Genomic DNA, 12,528 nt, shown 5'->3' on the forward strand with positions numbered 1-12,528 from the left:
GAGGACCTTTGCATGGTCCCTGTCCCATCCGCTACAAGTCCTGTGGTGGGCAGGACAGGAAAATTCCACTCGTGAAGTTTGTCAGATTGTTACAGATTGAAACTGTCTCCTTTGTTGAGGGTGAGGTGAAAGGGGTCTCGTTCTGACTTGCTCTGAATTTCACCTCTGGAGAGCGCTGGGGGGTTGCGGGGGTAGAGGGTGGGAACAGGTTGACTTACTGGGAAGAAGGGGGGGGGAGATATTCACACCTGTAAACAGTGACCAGGGCAGCTTTGCTGATGGTGGATAGACTGATAGGCCCCGGATTTGCACAGTCATGGAGGGGCCATGCTTTATTCAAAGTGGCGCTGAGGATCCAGAAGTCAGGCGTTCCACCTCCATTTCTGACAGAAACATTTGCTGGTGAGGCAAAGGGGGCAGGATGTGATTCCCGAACGTTGGAACTCCTTCACCATCTCCAGAAGGAATACTCATGATTTGGGTGGGGATGGTGAGGTGGAAGGATATTTAGTTTGGAATATCTACCAACGTATGCTATTGTTCTGTTTGCTCTTGGAGTGACCATTGATTAGTTGTTCAACTGTGGATGGCATCACAGCTAAGCCCAGTTCTTTCTTCAGCTAGAGACACAGACACTCATAAACTTACATTCACACACATGCACAATCACTCGTGCGCACACAGACACACTCTCACTCACTCACACACACAATCACGCATACTCACTCAGTCACACACACTCACAATCAGTCTACACACAAAATCACTCCACACGCACACACACAAAATCACTCCACACACGCACACACACAATCACTTTACACACACACAGGGCCTGATTTTACCATTTTGAGTCTAAGTTCCAAATCTGGGTGTCAAATAGATCCGAGCTTGGAATCCTCTTTCCAGTGCGTCCATACGCTTTTTGCCGGCTCCAGTCCGATTCGGGCTGTGGGCGGGGCTTAGCGCTGCCGGACCAATCGGAGCTCTGAACTGCGCATGCGCAGTTCGAAAGAAAATCCGAAGCAGCGCGCCCGGGCGGGGTGAGAAAAGCAGAGAGAGCGGCTCTCTGACCCAGATCATGGGGGGGGGGGGGGGGGGGGGGTGGCGACCCAGATCACCCTTGGGGGGGGGGGGAGGAGGAGAAGGGGTGTGACAGGTCCATCTGGCTCACCAAGTCAGTTACAATACTGCGTTCAGCATCTACTGAACCATCTTGGATACAAAGGATCATGGCATTAGGGTTCTGCATGTAAGCCTTGCTTATGCTAAAAATTATATCCTTGGTGTCGGCAGCCATTCCTGATGTTACAGTACTGATAGCACCGGGAAGATCGACCAGTACCATTCATTATCCTTTGTATCCAAGATGGTTCAGTAGATGCTGAACGCAGTATTGTAACTGACTGGGTGAGCCAGATGGACCCACAAGGCAGAAGGACCATCTTTGTGTTGACCAAAGTGGATCTAGCTGAGGAACATTCAGCTTATCTTGCTAAAGGAAGGATGGTGGAAGGAGACCAGCGATCGAGGTAGGTTGGGGGAGGCTGCCTCCCAGGTGGGTCTGATCCGGGAGGGGTGTCTGCCAGGGTGGTTAGCGGGGGGGTCCGCGAATGGTGGTTGAGGAGGATGGTGACTTCACAAGGGCAGAAAGGGCTTCGGAGGTTCCCCAGAATAGAAATCCGCTTCGGACTTTTATTATGCAGGTTGCTAAAAGCGCGGATCCGGAACTGACCAGAAGACGGTAAAGTGGGATTTGGCGGTAGAGTTGGGCGCGCGATTCGGGTGCAGGCCGGACCCGGGCCCGAATCGGGTGTTGGTAAAGCCGCGATCTGCTCAGAATCGGGTGCAGATCGCGGTAAAGGCCCAACGCCCAACTTTACCGCGATTTCGCACCCGAAAACAGGCGCGAAGTTTTGGTAAAATCGGGCCCACAGTCAATCAATCAATCACTCTACACACGCACACACACACACAATCATTCTACACACACACACACAATCACTCTATATACACACACATACACACACAAAATCACTCTATATACACACAATCACTCCACACACGCACAGTCAATCAATCAATCACTCTACATACGCACACACACACAAAATCACTCTATATACACACAATCACTCCACACACGCACAGTCAATCAATCAATCACTCTACATACGCACACACACACAAAATCACTCTATATACACACAATCACTCCACACACGCAGTCAATCAATCAATCACTCTACATACGCACACACACACAAAATCACTCTATATACACACACAATCACTCCACACACACACAGTCAATCAATCAATCACTCTACATACGCACACACACAAAATCACTCTATACACACACACAATCACTCTGCACACACACACACAATCACTCTGCACACACACACACACAATCACTCTACACACACACACACACACACACACAAAATCACTCTATATACACACACACACACACAAAATTATTCCACACACACACACACAGTCAATCAATCACTCTACACACACACACACACACACACACACAAAATCACTCTATATACACACACAGTCAATCAATCAATCACTCTAAACACGCACACAATCACTCTACACACACACACACAATCACTCTACACACCTACACACACAATCAATCACTCTACACATACATGTTTTGCTAAGAGTAATGGGATAGGATTTACAAGTGGAAAGTCTGGTTGATTTTTCCCCTCTGTAGCCCAAGAATACAACAGCCAATTGTAGTATACACTACCTGGGCTAACACAATAGACTAGAAAAAGAAGTGTTCTGCATTTCATGTAACGCTGCACCAAACAAGTACTGACTCAGCTTATCATGAGGGAACGGCTCTGGTACATTCACATCATTACAAGAGATGTACTGGAATTGGTGCAGAGATAACCCTACTCCCTGATATGCCTAAAGGGGAAAATTACAATTACTTCAATTTGTCCTGAGTAGGTGACTCAGAATAATTCACGAGAGTATGGGCAAGGAAAGTCAAGGGGTGAAAAGAAATGTAAAATGAAGAGTGATGCGCCCCTTACCTGTTTTTAAAATGTAAACAGTTGGAAGGTCTCGTACCCAATAGCGGGTCTGTGCTGAATTAGCTGCTCAGCCCAGGTGGGGTGAGGATGCTAAAAACAATGCCTTTGCATCAATGAGTGAATAGCAGGTGCTAGAGTTTCCACCTCTGCTTGGCATCCTGCTAGATTTACCTGCATGTGTGCACACCAGATGAGAAGCATTAAGCCTGACTTTGACCAAATACCCTTTCTACTATTAATAACTTACAGCACCCCAAGGTGCTGGACAGGAACGCGATTGGATAAAATTTAACACTGAACCACATAAGAAGATATTAAAGTCAAAGGTCTCATCAAATAAATAGGCTTTAAGGAGTATCTAAAAGGAGGACGGAGAGGTTTAGGGCGGGAATTCCAGAGCGAGGGTTGAAGTATGCCAACAATGATTGTTGTTGTTTCTTTTCCCACACTTTGCGGTGCACAAGGCAGACTTTCAAAATACAGTGCGGCCCCGTTATAACGCGATGGTTGGGGTCCATAAAATGTTATCGCGAAAAAAGCGGGGTCGCGCTAAATCGGGGTTCAAGAAAATCAGCATTCAAACTTACCCAATGTTGACCTAACATCCTAAAACACCCCTATTATCGTCCTATTTGACCCATTTTTTTGCACGTTTACCATCTGGCAAGTAAATTACCTTTTAATTAAAGAATTCTGCAAATAAATTGTTGTTACAGTAGAAATTAAAACAGAAATTAATTTTTAGTAAAGCTTTTTAATAAACAAAACAAAACAACAATAGTTTATTTCTTTAAAAAGTGATCGCGTGTTCCTTGCTTGAACGTAGCATTTCGCTGGCTGCGGGCCAGTGCTATAGTTACGTTACGGATGATCTTGGCGTCCGTCAGATGCTCATATGTTGGGCATTCATCGTCGGCAGAGTGCCACTGGTGTAGCTCTTCTTTGCTGCATTCAGACAGCTTCTCTGCCTCACGCACATCTTCCTCTGTGAAGCCGTACAAATCTGGCTCGTCATCATCTTCCATGGTGGATTGGCGTGATGAAAAGGCTGGCCCCAGACCCTTTTCCCAGCATTTCTCTACACATGATGAGCTGACTGGTGAAGCATGGTGGAAACAGCGGGGCGAGCGAGATTTGCCAATCATGAGAGGAAAAAAAAAGGGTCCAATGATTCATCGCGTTATATCCGAATTCACGCTAAATCGGGGCGCGTAAAATCGGGGTTCCACTGTTAAAGCAAATTTGCTGGAATCTGAAACCAGAAGAGAAAATGCTGGAAAATCTCAGCAGGTCTGGCAGCATCTGTAAGGAGAGAAAAGAGCTGATGTTTCGAGTCCAAATGACCCTTTGTCAAAGCAGATTCTCATCTGCACCTTCTTTGACCATCAAATCCTGGGGTGGGGCTTGAAGGGCAACAAGGGATGGGCAATAAATGCCGGCCATGCCAGTGATGTCCACATCCCATAACGAATCAATAAAAAAGAACCCAGAACTCCTGGCTCAGAGGTAGAGACACTACCCACTACACCCACAAATCTTCTGCCAATAATGATAGCATTATGAGAATTGGAGATACTCAAGAGGCTGGAATAAGAGGATTGCAGAGATCGCAAAGGCTGGGGAGGTTAAAGATTTGTGATAAAATACTGGAACTCCCTTCTGAACAGCTCTGTGGATGTACCTACACCACATGGATTGCAGTTTGTTATAAACAAAACCATAATGAGTTTTGAACAGCATGGTGAAAAGTTTAAACTCAAGATGATGAAAGACAAGAAGCAAATGGTCAGTGAGCCCAGGGGTGATGGGTGAGTAGGAGTGCGAGTTAGAATACAGGCATCAGAGTTTTGGATGAACTCAGGTTTATAGTGGGTAGATGACGGGAGTTTTTTTTACCATACAAACTTATTCATTCATAAGATGTGGGCATGACAGGCATGGCCAGCATTTGTCGCCATCCCAAATTGCTCTTGAGAACATCGTGATGAGCCAGGAGAGCATTGGGCGGCACGATGCTCCGTCAGATGCTCATATGTTGGGCATTCATCGTCTGCAGAGTGCCACTGGTGTAGCTCTTCTTTGCTGCATTCAGACAGCTTCTCTGCCTCACACACATCTTCCTCTGTTGGGCGGCACGATGCACGGTCAGCACTGCTGCCTCACAGCTCCAGGGACCTGGGCTCGATTCCTGGCTTGGGTCACTGTCTGTGTGGAGATTGCATATTCTCCCCGTGTCTGCGTGGGTTTCCTCCGGGTGCTCCTGTTTCCTCCCACAGTCCAACGATGTGCAGGTTAGGTTAATTGGCCGTGCTAAATTGACCCCCGGTGTCAATGGTTACGGGAATAGGGCTTGGGTGGGATTGTGGTCATTGCAGACTCGGTGGGCCAAATGGCCCAAATGGCCAAACGGCACCGTAGGGATGCAATGATTCGATGATTCTATAAATAGTTCAGTCTGGAGATCGCAGTGGATTTCAACAACAGATGGGCCGAGATGGAAGTTCAAAGTCTACTGTCATGCATGAATGACCAGACATACCAGAGGGGGTCAAAAGGCCCATGAAATCTGACCCTGGAAAGGACTTTTCATCTTCAAAGATGAAGAGGAAGAGGGTTATAAAACAGGAGGAAGAAATAAATCAACCTAGCCATCTTCCCCATCAATTGCAAATAATACAAGAGGTTTTGTTCTTACAATCGCAATACACTTGCAGAGCACTGAGATGTCAGTCCGGATTTTTTTTCATTCATGAGATTGAGGCATTGGTGGCTAGGTGAGCACTTGCTGTGCTTTCATAAATGCCCTTGAGAAGGGGCGGTGAGCCGTCTTCTTGAACCACTGCAATCCACAGTGCTGTTTGGAAGAGAGTTCCAGGAATTTGGTCCAGTGACAGTAAAGGAATGGTGGTATAATTCAAAGTAAGGATGGTGAATGACCTGAAGGGGAACTTGCTGGTGGGGGTAATCCCTTGGGCTTGCTGCCTTAGCCCTTCTGTTAGAAGTCTTGGGGTTTGGAAGCTGTCGTCGACAGGGGCCTTGGCAGGACACTGTAGTGTATCTTGGCAACGGTACACACTGCAGTCACATGGATCAGTGGATGTTTAAGGCAATTGATGAGGTGCCAATCAAGTGGGCTACTTTGTCCTGGATGGTGTTATTGGAACTGAACTCATCCTGGCAAGTGGGGTGTATTTTATCACACAACTTGTCCTCAAGTCTTTGGAGTGGAACTTGAACCCACAACTTTCTGAATCAGAGGTGAAAGAGCTACCAGTGAGCCATGACTGACCACTTCATGTACAAGTCTAGGCAACGAACACCAATGGGCTTTTTGACTATCAGAATCATCACTGTTGAGCCTGATTGTGATTGGGGCAGCATAGTAGCACAGTGGTTGGCACTGCTGCCTCACAGTGCCAGGGACTCGAGTTCGATTCTGACCTTGGGTGAGTGTGTGTGTGGAATTTACATGTTCTCCCCGTGTTTGCGTGGGTTTACCCTCGGTGCTCCAGTTTCCTCCCACTGTCCAAAAATGTGCAGGTTAGGTGGATTGGCCATGCTAAATTGTGCCTTAGTGTCCCAAGATCTATAAGTTTTGTAGAGTGCAGAAAAGATTTACTAGGATGCTACCGGGACTTGATGGTTTGAGTTATAGGGAGAGACTTTTTTCCTTTGGAGCGCAGGAGGCTTAGGGCTGATGTTATAGAAGTCTATAAAATAATGAGGGCATAGTTAAGGTCAACATCTTTCCCCAAAGGTAGGGGAGCCTAAAACTAGAGGGCATAGGTTTAAGGTAAGAGGGGAGAGATAAAAAAAAGTCCAGAGGGGCAATTTTTTCACACAGAGGGTGGTAAGTGTCTGGAACAAGCTGCCAGAGGTAGTAGTAGAGGCGGGTACAATTCTGCCTTTTAAAAAGTTACATGGGTAAGATGGGAATAGAGGGTTATGGGGGCAATTGGGACTAGCTTAGTGGTAAAAATAAAGGTGGCATGGACAAGTTGGGCCAAAGGGCCTGTTTCCATGCTGTAAACCTCTATGACTCTATTAGTCATGGGAAATGTGTGAGGTTATGGGGATGGGTGTGGGCCTGCGTAAGATGCTTTTTCGGAGTCGGTGCAGACTCAATGAATCGAATGGCCTCCTTCCGCCCTGTAGGGATTCTATAATGTCAGCAGAATCTGGACCTTGCCCCATCGTTCACATATGCCCACATTTAACTGCAAATTTGCTGTGTAACAAAGTGGAGAAAGAACTCTCCCGAATCAAAGAGTTTCCCTTCCCAGCAGTAGAATGATGAGGGCAACTTCTTGTTCCATTTTGATGCAAGAATCTGACTGCAGGCACCCTCAGAGTTAATCTGCCCAGCAATTAATGCCTTTTACTGCTTTCATAATTGCACACAAAAGCGCACAGATGTTTTATGTCATTTAACATCTGGTCTAAGTAAATATGAACTTCTCATACAACATGCAAAAGAACCTGGGGGCGGGGGAGATGAGTACAATTTTATGCAGAGAGTTGTGATGGTATGGAACGCACTGCCTGAATGGGTGATAGAAACAGATTTAATGGTAATTCTCAAAGGAATATCGATGTGCACTTGAAAATGCAACATTTTGAGAAGGTGTGGGGAGTGGGTCTGATTGGATAGCTCTTTCAAAGAGTTGACACAGATACATTGGGCCTAATGACCTCCTTCACTGCTATGATTCTATAATTCTCAGAGATACACACAGCCACAAGCCATCTCTCTATTATTTTTCAGCTGCACATAATGTTAAAATTATTCCACCAGATTATATAGTTTTTTCTTTTAGACAATATGGTGGAACTTAATTTGCTATTTTTTAAATTCATTCTTGGGACATGGGCATCACTGGCTGGCCAGCATTTATTGCCTATCCCTAGTTGACCGAGGGCAGCTGTGTGTCAACCACATTGCTGTGACTCTGGAATCACATGAAGGCCAGACCAGGTAAGGACGGCAGATTTCCTTCCCTAAAGGACATGAGTGAACCGGATGGGATTTTCCGACAATCGACTATGTAAACCTTCTGGTTGCAACTGAGATATTTTTGCTTTAGTGCATCGGGATAAAGGGTTTCCAAATTTCCCAATGCAACAGATGATTTGACCCTCCCACTGCAGGTATTCTTAAAATCAAAGAGGTAAAATCTCCTGCTACTTTTATCCCTTCCTTTCTCTAACCCCTCTCCGGAACAGAGATTGTTCCTGCTTACATGAAGAAACGTCGGCACGCAAGCCAGAAATTTCTGACGTAACACTGCCACCCAATGGGAAGAGAGCCTATGCTTTGCTCACCTCTCAACACACACCTGTTCAATCCAGCTGACCATTAGGAGGAGGCAGCATCTGGGCCAGATCATTGACCTCATTCAACTAGAGGCAGACAGAGTTGGTCAAGTGGCAGTAAGGCACCCGCTGGAGAGGAAAGACGCGAGCCGAGGGGAGAGGAACAGAACTTGTGTGGCTCTCCCACAAGACGAGAAAACAAACCGGGCACATAAACCCGTGTACCACTCCACCTATAGCGACTTGGTCATCAACTGCATAGGCTTGAAGCTCTGAAATTCTTTCCCCAAAAATTGAGAACAAATTGGATGGACAGAAACTAAGGAAGAAAAATAAGGCTATCTATGCACCCCATCTATCTCACCTTGAAACATGTGGCTCGGTGTCAAATATTATTTGACGATGGTCAAGATGGCGTTGTAGCATGGCAACCTCTTGCAAGCTGTCCCCAGCATACCCTCTAATTCTATCTTTTACCTCATTCTATGTTTTTAAAACTGTACTCTAACTCTTTCAAACTCTCTAACAATGTATCTTTCTTTACACCGTGGTTATGACTGTAATATTATATTCTGCATCTTCTCCTTTCATTCTCACGCACTCCGGACCTTCTCTCTTCCACCTTCTTCATCGGGAAAAAGATACAAGAGTCTGAGGTCATGTACCAACCGACTCAAGAACAGCTTCGTCCCTGCTGCCAACAGACTTTTGAATGGAGCGACCTTGCATTAAGCTGATCTTTCTCTACACCCCAGCTATGACTATAACACTACATACAGCACTCTCTGTTTTCCTTCTCTATGAACAGTATGCTCAGTCTGTATAGCGCGCAAGAAACAATACCTTTCACTGTATGCTAATACGTGTGACAATAATAAATCAAATCAAATCTCCCCTATGTACTCTATGAATGATAAGTTTTGTCTGCATAGCGCGCAAGGAACAGTACTTTTCACTGTATCCCAATACATGTGACAATAATAAATCAAATCAAATCAAAAGTCTCGTGCAGTGCCTTGGCATATTAAAGAAATTACACAATTGCAACATGTTTATGTTTTGTCAAAATATTTTCACCAATGGTCTCTCTCCACTCTCTCCAACTTTTACAGATGCACCATAGAAAGCATCCTTTCTGGATGTATTGCAGCTTGGTATGGCTCCTGCTCTGTCCAAGACTGCAAGAAACTACCAAGGGTCGTGAATGAAGCCCAGTCCATCACGCAAACCAGTCTCCCATCCATTCACTCCCTCTACACTTCCTGCTGCTTTCGAAAAGCAGCCAGCATAATTAAGGACCCCATGCACCCCGGACATTCTCTCTTCCACCTTCTTCCGTTGGGAAAAAGATACAAAAGTCTGAGGACACGTACCAACTGACTCAAGAACAGCTTCTTCCCTGCTGCCATCAGACTTTTGAATGGACTTGCCTTGCATTAAATTGATCTTTCTCTACACCCTCGTTATGACTGTAACACCACATTCCAACATCCTGTCCTTTCCTTCTGTATGTACAGTATGCTTTGTATAGTGTGCAAGAAACAATACATTTCACTGTATACTAATACATGTGACAATAATAAATCAAATCAGACTCAAAAGTTCTCAGACATTTGTATCTTTTTCCCGATGGAAGAAGGTGGAAGAGAGTATGTCCGGGATACGTGGGGTCCTTGATTATGCTGGCTGCTTTTCCGAGGCAGTGGGAAGTGTAGATGGAGTCAATGAATGGGAGGCTGGTTTGCGTGATAGACTATGTTCACCTTTTGTCGGGAAAAAGATACAAAGGTCTGAAAATACGTACCAACCGACTCAAAGACAGATTCTTCCCTGCTGCCATCAGACTTTTGAATGGACCTACCTTATATTAAGTTGATCTTTCGCTACACCCGAGCTGTGACTGTGACACTACATTCTGCACCCTCCCCTTTCCTTCTCCCCTATATACTGTCTGTATAGCGTGTAAGAAATAACACTTTTCACTGCATCCCAATACATGTGACAGTAACAAATCAAATCAAATTGAATCAAAACCCTCTCCCTCCCCAGAACAGTCTCATTGATTCAAAAATAGACACTCTTTAGCCACGCAGGAAGAGAAAAATGGGACGGGTAAATTAACTAAAAAAAAGACCTTATATAAACTTTCACTGCCTCCCCCAGACTCATCGCAGTCGCAGAACGGGAACAGAAAAAAATAAATCAGGAAGATTTATGAGCAAGAGCAGTCAGAGGCACAGAAAAACAAACATGAGAGGGCTGTGGATGGAGAAGCAACTGATAACTGCACTTGTTAGCAGGAAATGTAAAGTCACCAGTAACTTTATCAGTCTCTTTTCCTCACAAGGAAACAGAGAGAGATAAGAAGAGATGCTGTATTTCCGCAAGAGATAGGGCTTGCCATTTCCAAGGCTACGATGGGTGAGTGGGTGGGTAGGCAGGGGAGAATGCAAAATATCATTCTGCAAAGTGTTAGTCAACTCTGGTTGGACACGTTCCTGGAGGCTTCAGCACCCTGACCCTACTGCCCCGAACAATTTACTGGCCTTTTTTTAATTCTTCAATATTATTAATCGAATAATTGAATATGAAAAATACAGACAACCCTAGAGATTAGTCTTTATTTCAGGGAGACCCCAGGACTCCAGAGCTGGAGGGTTGGCAACCCGAGGTTCTTGAATATCAGGGCTACAATCTCTCAACATCACTGTGATCATTCAGTGCTTGGAATATAGTGGAGGATAGCCTTATTTTTTGCTCTGTAGTTTCTGCCCATCCCATTATGTTTGTGATCCCTGCTGTTGTCCCTCAGGAGCTAGTTGCTGCAAGGTGTTGGATTAAATACAAGATGTGGAGATGCCGGCGTTCTAGTAAGCACAGTAAGAAGTCTCACAATGCCAGGTTAAAGTCCAGTAGGTTTATTTGGCAGCACAAACCACGAGCTTTCGGAGCACTGCCCCTTCATCAGGTGAGTGGGAGTTGTGTTCACAAACAGGGCACATATAGACCCAAACTCAATTTACAAGATAATGGTTGGAATGCGAGTCTTTACAGGTAATCAAGTCTTAAAGGTACAGACAATGTGGGGAACAGGAAGAGAACAGGAAGAGAAGAGGAGTGTTCTCTTCCTATTGGGGAACACTTCAGCAATCACGGGCATTCAGCCTCTGATCTTCGGGTAAGCGTTCTCCAAGGCGGCCTTCACGACACACGACAATGCAGAATCGCTGAGCAGAAACTGATAGCCAAGTTCCACACACAAGGACGGCCTCAACCGGGACCTTGGGTTCATGTCACACTATCTGTAACCCCCACGACTTGCTTGGGCTTGCAAAATCTCACTAACTGTCCTGGCTGGAGACAATACACATCTCTTTAACTTGTGCTTAACCCTCTCTCCACTCATATTGTCTGTACCTTGAAGACTTGATTACCTGTAAAGACTCGCATTCCAACCATTATCTTGTAAATTGAGTTTGTGTCTATATGTGCTCTGTTTGTGAACACAACTCACACTCACCTGATGAAGAGGCAGTGCTCCTAAAGCTTGTGCTACCAAATAAACCTGTTGGACTTTAACCTGGTGTTGTGAGACTTCTTAAATACAAGACACAGAGATAGGCAGAGAGAAAGAGACAGAGAGACAGAAAGAGAGAGATATAGAGGCAGAGAGAGAGAGAGACATCAAGGAAGAGAGAGAGACAGAAAAAGAGACAGAAAGAGGGAGAGAGACGGAAAGAAAGAGGGAGAGACACAGAAAGAAAGGAGAGAAATAGAAAGAGGATGAGAAACAAAAAGAGGGAGAGAGACGGGAAGAAAGAGGGAGAGAGACAGGAAGAAAGGAGAGAGACAGAAAGAAAGCGGGAGAGACACAAAGAAAGATGGGGAGAGACGGAAAGAAAACGGGAGAGAAACACAGAGACACAGAAAGGCACAAAGATAGGGAGAGGCAGAGATAGACTGACACGCAAAGGCAGAGAGACAGATACAGAGAGAGAGGCACAAAGTGTGGGAGAGACAGAGAGAGACACATGCAAAGACAGAGATAGGGAATGAGAGGGAGGCGGAGGGAGGGAGAGAGAGACTCATGCGAGAGTGAAAGAAACAGAGAGACGGGAAAGGAGAGAGAGAGTGGGAAGAGAGA

At 45.5% G+C, this 12,528-nt stretch overlaps 1 protein-coding gene across 5 annotated transcripts in view; it reads right to left on the bottom strand.

Moving 5' to 3' along the window:
- LOC144503886 (partitioning defective 3 homolog B-like) overlaps positions 1-12,528 on the bottom strand; it is a 1,029,287-nt gene that overhangs the window by 630,813 nt on the left and 385,946 nt on the right. The gene's annotated exons all lie outside the window — the stretch shown is intronic.

The sequence above is a fragment of the Mustelus asterias genome, chromosome 14 (genome assembly GCF_964213995.1).
Source record: "Mustelus asterias chromosome 14, sMusAst1.hap1.1, whole genome shotgun sequence".
Lineage (NCBI taxonomy): Eukaryota > Metazoa > Chordata > Chondrichthyes > Carcharhiniformes > Triakidae > Mustelus > Mustelus asterias.